At 45.7% G+C, this 14,029-nt stretch overlaps 1 protein-coding gene across 4 annotated transcripts in view; it reads left to right on the top strand.

The window, feature by feature from the left end:
- The first annotated feature begins 1,648 nt into the window (after nucleotides 1-1,648).
- Nucleotides 1,649-14,029, top strand: part of LOC143782369 (MARVEL domain-containing protein 3-like) — a 67,241-nt gene continuing 54,860 nt past the window's right edge. Inside the window, exons 1-2 of one of the 4 annotated variants that reach the window (XM_077269749.1) lie at nucleotides 1,649-1,681; nucleotides 5,141-5,256. The gene's annotated coding sequence lies outside the window, so the exon portion shown is untranslated. Of the gene's footprint in view, nucleotides 1,682-5,140; nucleotides 5,257-11,234; nucleotides 11,369-14,029 lie in introns of those variants that run through there. The other 3 variants (XM_077269746.1, XM_077269748.1, XM_077269747.1) reach the window with 3 other exon arrangements.

The raw sequence follows: 14,029 nt of genomic DNA, 5'->3' as shown, positions 1-14,029 counted from the left end.
GACGAGCACCAGAGAAATAGGGGCTCAAGATGGGGGACATTATTAATTAAAGGGGCCAGGTTGAGGAGCTTAATTATCGGATGGAGGCCAAAATGAGGAACCTATCAAATTATAATGTGGGTCTCATGATAACACAAACCCTCACCCCCCCACACTCCTTTTTTATGCATTGTATTATGGTGTATGGTATGGTTTTCTTTGAAGTCAAAAGTTTAACTCCCAATCAGCTGTGAATTCACGAGCAGGTTATTGTTCCAGTTAAAACCATTTTTTGGCAGTCTTTTTTTATATAAATCTGATAGGTTAACTTAAAAAAGTGCGGGATGATTTTGGTCTATAAGGGTATGTTCACACGCTGCGGATTTCGCTGCGGAACCGCAGCGTTTCCCATGAGTTTACAATACAATATAAACTTATGTGAAACGAAATCCGCAGTGCACATGCTGCGGAGAAAAACGCACTGAAACGCAGCGGTTTATTTTCCGCAGCATGTCAATTGTTTGTGCGGATTCCACTGCAGGTACAGTAGGTAGTGTCACAGCTCACCTCTTCCCCCTTCCTGTACAGTGACATTTGCATGTCACTAAACATGAGAATATGTATAGAAAACTGTCCCAAGGAAATAGAGTCCCCTATAATGTCTTGTTATATAGATACATATACTGTATATATATATATATATATATATATATATATATATATACACAGTGCCTACAAGTAGTATTCAACCCCCTGCAGATTTAGCAGGTTTACACATTTGGAATTAACTTAGCATTGTGACATTTGGACCGTAGATCAGCCTGGAAGTGTGAAATGCACTGCAGCAAAAAATAATGTTATTTCTTTGTTTATTTTTTTTTTAAATTGTGAAAAGTCTTTTCAGAGGGTCATTTATTATTCAACCCCTCAACCCACAAGAATTCTGTTTGGTTCCCCTAAAGTATTAAGAAGTAGTTCAGGCACAAAGAACAATGAGCTTCACATGTTTGGATTAATTATCTCTTTTTCCAGCCTTTTCTGACTATTTAAGACCCTCCCCAAACTTGTGAACAGCACTCATACATGGTCAACATGGGAAAGACAAAGGAGCATTCCAAGGCCATCAGAGACAAGATCGTGGAGGGTCACAAGGCTGGCAAGGGGTACAAAACCCTTTCCAAGGAGTTGGGCCTACCTGTCTCCACTGTTGGGAGCATCATCCGGAAGTGGAAGGCTTATGGAACTACTGTTAGCCTTCCACGGCCTGGACAGCCTTTGAAAGTTTCCTCCCGTGCCGAGGCCAGGCTGGTCCGAAGAGTCAAGGCTAACCCAAGGACAACAAGGAAGGAGCTCCGGGAAGATCTCATGGCAGTGGGGACATTGGTTTTAGCATAGTTCCCAACCGTCCCTCATTGTGCGGGATTGTCCCGGTTTTCAGCCTCTGCCCCGCACTCCCGCACGGGGCACTCTAATCCCGCGGCGCAGACAGCAGGACCGACACGCCCCCTTGTATAGTTAAGCCATGCCCCGGGCCCTTACCCTAAGTTCTGTATGGCTGCCTGCTTTCTGCGCACAGGACCTGTGATGAGGTCACAGGAGGGGAGGAGTCAGCAGTCACATGATCGGCAGATCGGGACCTCCGTGGATTGCAGGACTTGCTGGTTGCTGCCACCTTGCCAGTTGCCACATGGTCCTGCAGGAGGTAAGTAATGCCTTGTATGGGGTCAGGAGGTGTACAGTGTGGATGTAGCAGAGCCGAGTGTGCACGAGGTGTGCGGAGCGGAGCCATGTGTGTACGAGGTGTGTGGAGCGGAGCCATGTGTGTACGAGGTGTGCGGAGCGGAGCCGTGTGTGTACGAGGTGTGCGGAGCGGAGCCGTGTGTGTACGAGGTGTGCGGAGCGGAGCCGTGTGTGTGCGAGGTGTGCGGAGCGGAGCCGTGTGTGTGCGCGAGGTGTGCGGAGCGGAGCCGTGTGTGTGCGCGAGGTGTGCGGAGCGAAGCCGTGTGTGTGCGCGAGGTGTGCAGAGCGGAGCCGTGTGTGTGCGCGAGGTGTGCGGAGCGGAGCCGTGTGTGTGCGCGAGGTGTGCGGAGCGGAGCCGTGTGTGTGCGCGAGGTGTGCGGAGCCGTGTGTGTGCGCGAGGTGTGCGGAGCGGAGCCGTGTGTGTGCGCGAGGTGTCTGTAGCGGAGCCGTGTGTGTGTGCGAGGTGTCTGGAGCGGAGCAGTGCGTGTACGACGTGTCTGGAGCGGAGCCACGTGTGTACGAGGTGTATGGAGCGGAGCGTGTGTGTACAGAGCGGAGCCGTGTGCAAAGTGTACGGAGCGCAGCCGCGTGTGTAGGAGTAGCTATGTGTGGCCATTATATGGTACGAAGTATCATGTGCAGCCATTGTACAGTATGGAGCATCATGTGCAGTCATTATATGGTATGGAGCATCATGTGCGGTCATTATACAGTATGGAGCATGATGTGCGGTCATTATACAGTATGGAGCATCATGTGCGGCCATTATATGGTATGGAGCATGATGTGTGGTCATTATACAGTATGGAGCATCATGTGCGGTCATTATACAGTATGGAGCATCATGTGCGGTCATTATACAGTATGGAGCATCATGTGCGGTCATTATACAGTATGGAGCATCATGTGCGGTCATTATACAGTATGGAGCATGATGTGCGGCCATTATACGGTATGGAGCATGATGTGCAGTCATTATACAGTATGGGGCATCATGTGCAGTCATTATACAGTATGGGGCATCATGTGTGGCCATTATACAGTATGGAGCATCATGTGCGGTCATTATACAGTATGGGGCATCATGTGCGGTCATTATACAGTATGGGGCATCATGTGCGGTCATTATACGGAATGGAGCATCATGTGTGGTCATTATACGGTATGGAGCATCATGTGCGGTCATTATACGGTATGGAGCATCATGTACGGTCATTATACAGTATGGAGCACTGTGTGGCCATATTTTTTTGTTTATAATTATTGTATATGAAACAGTGTGATCAGCAGTGCTAAATGGGTGTGGTTGGGACGTGGATATGGGTGTGGCTAATTATGAATGGGTGTGGTCAGAGGCGTGGCCTAAAATTTGCCGCAGCGCGCGTTGCGTGCCGCAAACTTTGTCCCTCTTTCCCATCTTCAAAAGTTGGGAGGTATGGTTTTAGTCAATACCATAAGTAACGTATTCCACCGCAATGGTCTCCGTTCCAGACGAGCCCGTAAGGTACCTTTACTTTCAAAGCGTCATGTCAAGGCTCGTCTACAGTTTGCTCATGATCACTTGGAGGACTCTGAGACTGACTGGTTCAAGGTTCTCTGGTCTGATGAGACAAAGATCGAGATCTTTGGTGCCAACCACACACGTGTCGTTTGGAGACTGGATGGCACTGCATACGACCCCAAGAATACCATCCCTACAGTCAAGCATGGTGGTGGCAGCATCATGCTGTGGGGCTGTTTCTCAGCCAAGGGGCCTGGCCATCTGGTCCGCATCCATGGGAAGATGGATAGCACGGCCTACCTGGAGATTTTGGCCAAGAACCTCCGCTCCTCCATCAAGGATCTTAAGATGGGTCGTCATTTCATCTTCCAACAAGACAACGACCCAAAGCACACAGCCAAGAAAACCAAGGCCTGGTTCAAGAGGCAAAAAATCAAGGTGTTGCAGTGGCCTAGTCAGTCTCCTGACCTTAACCCAATTGAAAACTTGTGGAAGGAGCTCAAGATTAAAGTCCACATGAGACACCCAAAGAACCTAGATAACTTGGAGAAGATCTGCATGGAGGAGTGGGCCAAGAAAACTCCAGAGACCTGTGCCGGCCTGATCAGGTCTTATAAAAGACGATTATTAGCTGTAATTGCAAACAAAGGTTATTCCACAAAATATTAAACCTAGGGGTTGAATAATAATTGACCCACACTTTTATGTTTAAAATTTATAAAAATTTAACTGAGCAACAAAACTTTTTGGTTTGTAAGATTTATGCATCTGGTAATAAATCCTGCTCTTGTTTGAAGTTTGAAGGCTCTAACTTATTTGCATCTTATTAAACCTGCTAAATCTGCAGGGGGTTGAATACTACTTGTAGGCATTGTATATTCAATGTTTTTACAATTTTATGTTTAATGACATTTTTCTGAAATATTGCACAATTTTTAGATACAGCTGTTCACACATTAGTGAAAATGTATCCATTTTTGTTTCTGAGAGGTGTATAATAGTCAGTACGCTAACAAGGAAACCCAAAATAACCTCTAAGCGAGTAAAAGCCTCTCTTAGGGCTCTTTCACATGTCTTGATATTTCCGCTACCTAAAAAAAAAAAACAGTAGGGGTGATATCAGTATTCGTGTGTCTGTGCTTGTGGCATACATGTACCACCCGTGTGCCGCATCAGTACCACACGTACCGGTGCCTGAGAAGCAGTGGTACTGTTAGCACTGTTCCCCGCCGCCGTGTGCTGAAAACCGCTCTCATAATTCTCCACAGCTCATGTTGCCATCAGCCCTAGCAGGGCAGAATGTTATGTCAATGAGTTTACCGCAGTTCAGCTCAGTGAGTTCACTGCAGATCACCATTCTTACAGTGATCTGCAGTGAACTAACTGAGCTGGACTGCTGTGAACTCAGTGACTTTTTCTCAAGTTGCTGAAGTCACCGCTGTTCAGCCTGGCTGAGAACACAGGCGCTCAGTGACTCGCGGCAACCTCGATGAGGTCACTACTGCCCACTGATGCTGCACTTGCAGAAGCTCATTCATCTGTGGTTCTCAGCCTGGGCGGTTTCATCTTGGTACTGTCCAGGTTGAAAGCTATTTATCCCCAGAAATGGATTACGGCGTGGGTCAGAACGACGGACAGGTGAGGGATATTGCTGTTTTTTATTTTATTACAGGAGATGCGGGCCTCAATGGACGTTAGGTGAGTATAACTGTGTTTATTATTTTTAAATAAAAATGGAAAAGTGTGTTTTGTTTTTATTTCAAATAAAGGACTTTATTCTTGCTGTTTGTTTATTTACAATATAACTAGGATTAGTTAACCTATAACTAAGGGTGTGTATACACCTGAAACGCATCAGTACGAGGCCTTGCCTTTTAATGTTTTAACTACGTTTGATTAAAGAATTCATTTTATCCCTAGATGGTTGTGCCGGAATCTTTCCCCATTTTTTCATCTACCTTCCTTTGATCACCAGTGGAAATGGCAACCTCAGGAGGAACTCCAGGCCAAATTTCCAGCTACACATTCTCAGCTTGGTAAGCTCCTTCGTTCCTCTCCCTCTCCCTACATCTCACCATATAATATTAGTAATGGATAGGAGTTTTATAGACACCTCTCCATTACTAAGTTGTGGGCTTCATGTCACCAGATAATACAAAGTTGACATCAACCCCACAAATATGAACCCCACTTACCACCGCCAAAGGGCAAGTGGATGGATCCGAGCAAAGCGGCAGAATTGGCACATCTAATAAATGTGCCTTTTTTGGGCGGCTGTGGACTGTTATTTTTAGGTTGGGGGCAATATCCATGGTGTCATGTCGGACGCTGTTCACACTAGGGCGTCCGACAGACAGCGGTAATTCCTCATTCGTCCACTATATGCTCAGTGGCGCCGGCTAGGTTGATCCAGATTGTCCGGGGTTAATCTGGCTGGTACTCGGGTTGGAGGCTTAGTCACGCCCATTGCCTTTAAATAGTTTTGCTGGTCTTTGGGCGTCGCCGATTATAGCTTGTGTTTTGTGCCTGGTGATCTCGGTCTGGAGTGGTGGTCAAGGAGAGGAAATATCGTATCTGGTGGTGTATTATCCTTCGTTATATTTCTCCTTCCTATATTTGTATTTGTTTTGCCCTGTGCACATTATAGTGTTTTCCTGTGTGTCTGCGGCGTGGTGCGTTTTTTTAGTTTTCCCTGTTTGTGCTTTCTGTAGGGGTTGGTGTAAGGTCTTATCACTGGGTGGCGGGTGGAGGTTTCAGCTTAGTACTGAAACAGGACTCAGGGTCAGGCCTGGCGGCCCAGACATGCACACCTTCAGTGTAAACTCTGAGAGAGGGACAGACAGGGTTTCCCTAGTTTGAGGGATATTGCAGGGGCCCGGGTAATCAGCTATAGTCTACCCAGTACCCCTGTGACACATGGCCCCTTAGCAGCCTGAAAATACCAACCCCCAGCTGTCTGCTTTAGCAAGGCTGGTTGTCAAAAATGGGGGTAACCCCACATCATTTTTCAAAATTAATTATTTAAATAGCTAAAAAAAAAGGCGTGGGACCCCTATATTCTTGATAAGCAGCCTTGCTGAAGCTGAAAGCTGATGGTTGCAGTCCAGAGCTGTCGGTATTGCCTGACTGGTTATCAAAAATACAGGAGAACCCATGTGGTTTTTTTAATGTATTTATTTATAGTGCAGGCAGTGGCTGATGAATACTCCCATCAGCCGCCACCTGCTCTCACTGTTATCGGTTCGCCACCTGCTCTCACTGTTATCAGTTAAATATAACTCTCAATATTCTCCCTTGCTAGCGCTGATGGCAATGTGAGCAGGGGAGAATGATGAGAGCGACGGTCTTCAGCACTCAAAGCCAGAGAACAGCGCAAACAGTTCCACTGCTTCCCAGGCACCACTTCATGCTGATTCACTGATTCACTGATGACACACGGATGCCATATGCGTGTCATTAGTGCGCATGACAATTTGTGGCCCATGCTGCTGATAAAAAACTAACATGTCAGCGTATTTTGCCCATGGACACACAGTCCGTGGAAACACACTGACATGTGCACAGACCCATTCACATACGTGTGAAAAATGTCACCACACGTACTGGACACACTGACCTCTGAAAGAGCCCCTAGAGTAGCTAGTATTATTGTTCATGAGTTCATGAGGAAACTGAACAATGAATGATCGGTACAGCAAGGTGGTTATAAGAAAGTAACTGTTCTCTGGGAGGCAGTGACAGGTGTTATATGCGAGGGTCGCTATGTGTCCCCCAGGATGCGCATAGAAGAGTATTAAGACCGCTGGAGTGCATTGCAGTCACATATAGCTATCTGGAGGATGCCATTTGTTTTCCGGTTGTGAGTACGTTGGATATTAAAGACACCTTGTTTTGAACTTCCCTGTCGTCACTGCCTGTTTGTCACCCTGCACTAACCCCACTGCACTACATATCTAAAAAGTACAATGTCCAAGGCTATTGGAACAATGTTTTGTGAATGAATGAAAAATATGCCTTTTTGGTTTAATTGACAAGCTTTGTGTTTGTAGAAAGAAATACACTGCATTACAGCATAAAAAACTCATACCATATGTGAAACATGATGGTAGTATTATTGGTTGGGTCTAGTTTGCTGCATCTGGTGTTGTGAATTCCATTTCTCGGACTCCCTCCTGTGGTCATGACTGGTACTTTGGTTAGTTCTGCTCTTGGACTCCCTCTGGTGGCTTTGAGCGGAACTGCTGGTCTCTGAGGTTTGCTTTCTCAGCTGCCCTCGTTTATTGTTATGCTGGCTTCCCTATTTAACTCTACTCAGATCGTTACTTCATGCCAGCTGTCAATGTATCAGTATTGGTTCAGATCTCTCTTGGACTTCTCTGAGGACCTGTCTACTCCAGCAGAAGCTAAGTCCCTGCTAGTTCATTTGTTGTTACTGCTGCCTGAATATATTTCTTAGTACTGCTAAATTCTAGTCCAGCTTGCTATCATGATATTTCCTTGCTAGCTGGAAGATCTGGGGTGCAGTGTAGCACCTCCACACCGTGAGTCGGTGTGGGGGTCTTTTTGCATACTCTGCGTGGTTTTTGTAGTTTTTTGTGCTGACCGCATAGTTTCCTTTTCTATCCTCTGACTATTTAGTGAAGTCTGGCCTCCTTTGCTAAAACCTGTTTCATTCCTGTGTTTGTGACTTTCCTCTTAACTCACAGTCAATATATGTGGGGGGCTGCCTTTACCTTTGGGGAATTTCTCTGAGGCAAAGTTAGGCTTCTATTTCTATCTTTAGGGGTAGTTAGCTCTTAGGCTGTGAAGAGGCGTCTAGGGAGAGTTAGGTACGCTCCACGGCTATTTCTAGTGTGTGTGATAGGAGTAGGGTTTGCGGTCAGCAGAGTTCCCACTTTCCCAGAGCTTGTTCCGATTACTAGTTTACTCATCAGGTCATTCCGGGTGCTCCTAACCACCAGGTCCATAATAATCTGGGCCAGGATATCGTGCTATCACTGATGGAACAATGAATTCTGACTTGTACCAGCTTGCCCGAGTCCAGTGCTGAATCTTTGCCACTGCTCTGAGCAGGGCTGTACATCTACATGGGCACAGTTGCTGAGTTCAGTGGTTTGTTGCTGCGCGGTTGGCGTGATGTCAGCAGTGCCACCAATACATCTTTAAACCCCTTTAGAGTTGTGAAATGGCCAAGTCAAAGTCCTGTCCTTAATCGTATAGAAATGTTGTGGAACAATCTGAAATGAGAAGTACACGGGAGAAAATCCATCAACATAGCATTAGCCCTCATTCAGACATGCGAGTTTCACGTACATGTTGTATCCATTTTGTTTCACGACCACAATACGTTCCTATTATAATCTATGGTGCTATTCACATGTCTGTATTTTTTCATGGCCCATGTGTCCATGCAAAACACATGGAGACATATCCATTTTTTCTGGTATTACGGTTGACAAGGGCCTATACAAGTCTATATGGTCTGTGAAAATTATATACAGCACACAGACGCCATAAGTGTACCCAGCGTCGGACTGGAGCACCTTGGGCCCACCAGAGAAAATCATTCTTGGGGCCCACTATGTAGCTACATAGAAATAAATTCAAGACCATCAATTGTGTGGTAAAACACGCTAATATCAGGGTGTAATATAAGGTAGTACACGTCTTAACTATGTAGCCGGGGTTGGGGTAGCCCCCTCATAGAATATAATCTAGGCTCCCTCATGGAATATAATGCAGCCCCCCTCATAGAGTATAATACAGCACCCAACAAAATATAATGCAACTCCCTCATAAGGTATAATTCAGCCCCCCCCATAGAATATAAGGTAGCACCCTCATATGGCATAATGCAGCCCCCTCATATAGTATAATGCAGCCCCCCATAGAATATACTGTAGCCCCCTCATAGAGCATAATGCTGTTCCCCTGATATAGTATGATGTAGCCCCCTGAGAGAATAATGCAGCCCTCCACAGAATTATAATGTAACCCCCTCATAGGGTATAATGCAGCCCCTCCACCACATCATTGTTCTCCCCCTCCACCCCCATCATTGTACTCATCACCACCTCCATCATTGCCTTCTCACCCACCACCTCCATCATTGCCTCCTCCCCACCACGAGTCCTTTCCACCACTACCATCTTTGTCCTTTACACCACAACCATCATTGCTTCTCCCCATGACCCCCATCATTGCCCATTCCAACACCTCCATCATTGCCTCCCCTACCACCATCATCATTGTCCTTTTCAACAGAACCATCATTGCCTTCTCCCCCACCACTCCATCATTGCCCATTCCACCACCTCCATCATTGCCTCCCCCCACCACCATCGCCTCACCCTCACCACCATCATTGCCTTCTCCCCACCACCCCATCATTGCCCATTCCACCACCTCCATCATTTCCTCCCCCCACCACCATCGCCTCTGCCTCACCACCATCATTGCCTTCACCCCCACCACCCCATCATTTCCCATTCCACCACCACCATCATTGCCTTCTCCCTCACCACCATCATTGTCTTCTCCCCACCACCATCATCATTGCCAACACCACCATCATCACTGCCTCCCACCACCACCATCATTGCCTTCTCACCCATCACCATCATTGCCTTCTCCGCCACCAACCCCATCACCCACATCATTGCCAATCTCCAATAGCTTCAATACACACACACCAACACACACACACAACACCACTGTCACACATACAGCACCACACACAGACAGCACCGCACCACTCTATTGCACAACACTGCACCATATACACACACGCAGGCAGGCAGAGACACACACAGTGTCGGCCCAGGCAGGAAGGAGGATGGTGTTGGATCCCTGCAGCTGCGCTCCGGTCCCAAGCTGCAGGGATCACAATCAGGGTTTGCCGCCCTTTAGGGGCCCAAATCCGGGGCCCTGATTCAGCAGCACTGGTGGGTAGTGTTAACCTCAGCTAACGCTGCCTGCTATTAAAATGAAATGGTATTCACTCCTCTCCACGCCCATGGGAGCGTGAGGAAGCGTAAATATTAATTTCTCTTTAGCAGCGGGGACAGGCTCCTGTCTCCAGCTGCTGCTCTCTGGCATCGAGAGGGTCCCCCTTGACTCACGAGCCCCATAGCAGCTGGGTGTGCCGCTATTAGTGACACGCCACTGGCTGGGGGGCCCCTGGAGCAGTGGGGGTCCTAGGCAGCTGCTGGCCAATATGCCAGCAGGTGTCAGTGCCTGGGCCCACCGGTTCCCGGGTGGGCCAGTACGACCCTGAGTGTACCATCCAGGGTTGTACATATTTAAAGAAAACCTGTCATCACAATTATGTGTGTTAAACTAAAGGTGCTGTCAGATTCCTTCAATATAGAAATATGCAGCTTGTTTTTTGTTAAATCAGCATTAGACGTTTTGGATGACTAAACTTTTTATGGGCAGGACTGTGGATAGGGTTTTCAGCTCTGACATGGCCCCTCTCCTGCCTCTGGTGTCTTCTTCCTGATTTTAAATTTTGCACTGGCGCCATCCTAGCTGCATGCGGCGCTGTCGCAGATTGATCTGGTGGCGGGATTCAGTATATCTCGGCTCGCCATTGGGTACTCTTTAACACTGCAAATGATAGGAGAAGCTTTGCCATTTATTTATTTATCCATTAGTGAAAAACACTGATGACACACTGATGCAAAGCACTGATGATACTGGTCCCATTTTTCCATGTATGTGTTTAAACATAGATGTGTGAATGAGGCCTCAGGAAGAATTACAAGAAAAGTGGTGCATGTCTGGACAGATCAGGTGGACGGGATCAGATATATATGCATGCAGTTTATATGTTAGTTTCTGGAGGTATAAGGTAACATACCTGTGAATGTGATATGTATTTGTACTGACGTATCTGAATTCAATAAACTCAGAAGAAACTGATATTATCACCCAAGAGCCCCTTTGCCAGAAACTAGGTGTGTTGAAGGTGGTGCTTGTGTCACTTTTAATGGTAAACTATCCAGTTCCAACCTCCTGAGCTGTAGTTGCCAGACCAGTCCCACCTGTTCTCCTGAAACTCTTCTCTGAGCGCAGAGATCTGAGATCTCAATGTGATAACAACCTGCGTACATTTAAATACTTATACAAGATACTGTATTGAGTAAGGTAAGTTATTACATGGAAATATTTTATATATAAATTTGTTGCAAGTCTATGGGATCTAGGGACCTGGGTAATCTGTGAAAGTGAAGGTAATGAGCTGATAAAACGTTTTAATTAGTAAGACCTTGTGAACAGATTGTCTTGTGATTGTTTTGCCTAGTGATTTTACTGCTAAACGTCATAGTAGTGATATTAAAGTGCACAACTCCCAAGACTGGGACACGTACAGCAGCTTTTGCAGGAGCTGGAGATTGACAACACTTATTATTTCATTACAGTTCTCTAATTTAAGCAGACCGCAGTTTCCTACTTTTTGCAACATTGTTCATCTGTGCTGATATTTCAGGTGTCACTATCGCTGTCCTGTCTCACGCCTTATTAGAGCGTTTCCTACAAGTGCATACTTTTTCACAGGCACATTCCTTTCTGCTTTCCCAAGGTTTTCCCAAGTTTTCCTTATTCCTTCTGCTGAAGAATTCAAGAATGAGAGTATAATAGTGTGAATAGGATACTTTCAACTTTTCTTTAGTATTAGTAAAGTTTTTCCTAAATTTTTGATCTACAATATGTCATTTTTGCATCTTTAATGGTTCCTGTTTGTCAAGAACTGGGGAATATGCTGACGTTATTTCCATTGTGTTTTTGCTCTAATATTATTGGTTTTGAAAACAAAATAAACCATATGTAATAAAATAGTAATTGCAATGTGTAGTAGATGTTACACGTCTCTCTCATTTTTATGTAGACGTTATTCGGAAACCATTGCTTCTTTGATCCAAAAATAAATACAGCCTATGACAAAAGTCAGCTTCTAGTGTAGCTTTGGGGTGCACCATAGTGTAAAATGTGAGCTTTTACCACAGTGTAATCACATATTAGGGTTACACTGCTGCAAATAGAAGTTAAGGAAATCCCATTCACGCAGTGCTATTTTGTCTTTTACTTGCTGTATTATACACAGTTCTCCATAGGAACAGTTGTAGAAACTTTTTCAATGCAGTACTTTTTCTGCCTTCTTCCACACCTTTACTTGTTCATGTAAATATACCCTTAAAATGGACCTATCACAATCTACTGTCTGTTTATTTGACAAGTCAAAATCAATAATAACTGAAAAATAAGTACAGTATTTCCCTTATGGCCATGAGAGCCCCAACTAGAGAGACTTCCTTATCCAGATAGGAAGCAGGAACTAATTTTCTCCAGGACCCCTTTAAAGAGTTATGCCCCAGTTACTATTTCATATCTAAGAACAGAGGTAGGGAAAATGTATTGCTCCTCTTGATCCCTCTTGTTGCTGCAAGACCTCTATCCCCTCCTGATCTTTAATGGGTTGAGGATGGTACCTGGGCCATCATAAGTCTCCTCTAATAGCTGTTGGAAGTTTGGTTGCTCATTTTCTCTTTTCATCCTGAAAGCTGGGTCCCTTTTCCCTCCTGATGCTGGATTCCTGTCTGGCTCTAGTGGGCTCTTCTTGGCCTGCAGGTGTCATACAGAGTGCAGTGGATGATTCTCCTCTTCCTCTCCTTCTTTGTAGAAGTGGTATCCTGGCTTGGGGTTAGTTGTACCACTTGTGGAAGGAAGATGAGGCTGCTTATGTGATGAGGTTGTCCTTGATACTCAGTGAGGGTTCCTATTGGACAATGTGCTGTCTTTCCCTCGGACTGTCAGCCTTAAAGAAGTTGGCCACTACTTGGACAACCTATTCTCATACCCCACGCTTGGCCCCGATAAAATATGTACGCTTACACTCACCTTCCATCAATCAATCACTCAATCGCTCAATCAGCGCTGGCATCACTGCTCCCGGCTCCAGTCGAATTGAACATGAAGGTGAAGTAAGAGAGCAACTGCAGTCTGGACTTCCTCCGTTTTTGATTTGTCCAAAGCTGTGAACAATGATGCTGGTGCTGATTGGGCGCCAGGGTCACATGTCACAACAACCGCACGAGAGCCCCAGAACCTCGAGTGCTGACACCGCTGGCACGGGAGGTGAGTATAGGTTTTTAGTCAGTGCAGGAAGCAGACGCCGGGGGACGCGAAGGTGAGTATGTACTGTTTGTTTTTTTACATTTTACACTGGTAACCAGGGTAAACATCGGGTTACTAAGCGCGGCCCTGCGCTTAGTAACCCGATATTTACCCTGGTTACCATTGTAAAACATCGCTGGTATCGTTGCTTTTGCTGTCAAACACAACGATACATGCCGATCTGACGACCAAATAAAGTTCTGAACTTTAATCAACGACCAGCGATATCACAGCAGGATCCTGATCGCTGCTGCGTGTCAAACACAACGATATCGCTAGCGAGGACGCTGCAACGTCACGGATCGCTAGCGATATCGTTTAGTGTGACGGTACCTTTAGTTTGAACAATCATTCTGTGCTGACCCTTTAGGGTATGTGCACACGTTGCAGATTTGTCTGTGGAATTTTCTGTGCAGATTCTGCATCTCTTGGCAGAAAACTCAGGTGAAAATCCGCACGTATTTGATGCGTTTTTTATGCGGATTTTTGTGCAGTTTTTTTTTGTGTGCATTTTTGTAAGCTAAATAAAGATCTATTATTTAACAAAAAAAAGAACTGTGATGTCATTAATTGTCCAACATCTTCATTTAAATACTCCATTGAAGAATAATGTTTACACACACAGAAAGATAG

Source organism: Ranitomeya variabilis, chromosome 6 (assembly GCF_051348905.1).
Source record: "Ranitomeya variabilis isolate aRanVar5 chromosome 6, aRanVar5.hap1, whole genome shotgun sequence".
NCBI lineage: Eukaryota > Metazoa > Chordata > Amphibia > Anura > Dendrobatidae > Ranitomeya > Ranitomeya variabilis.
This window is presented reverse-complemented; position numbering and strand designations above follow the sequence as displayed.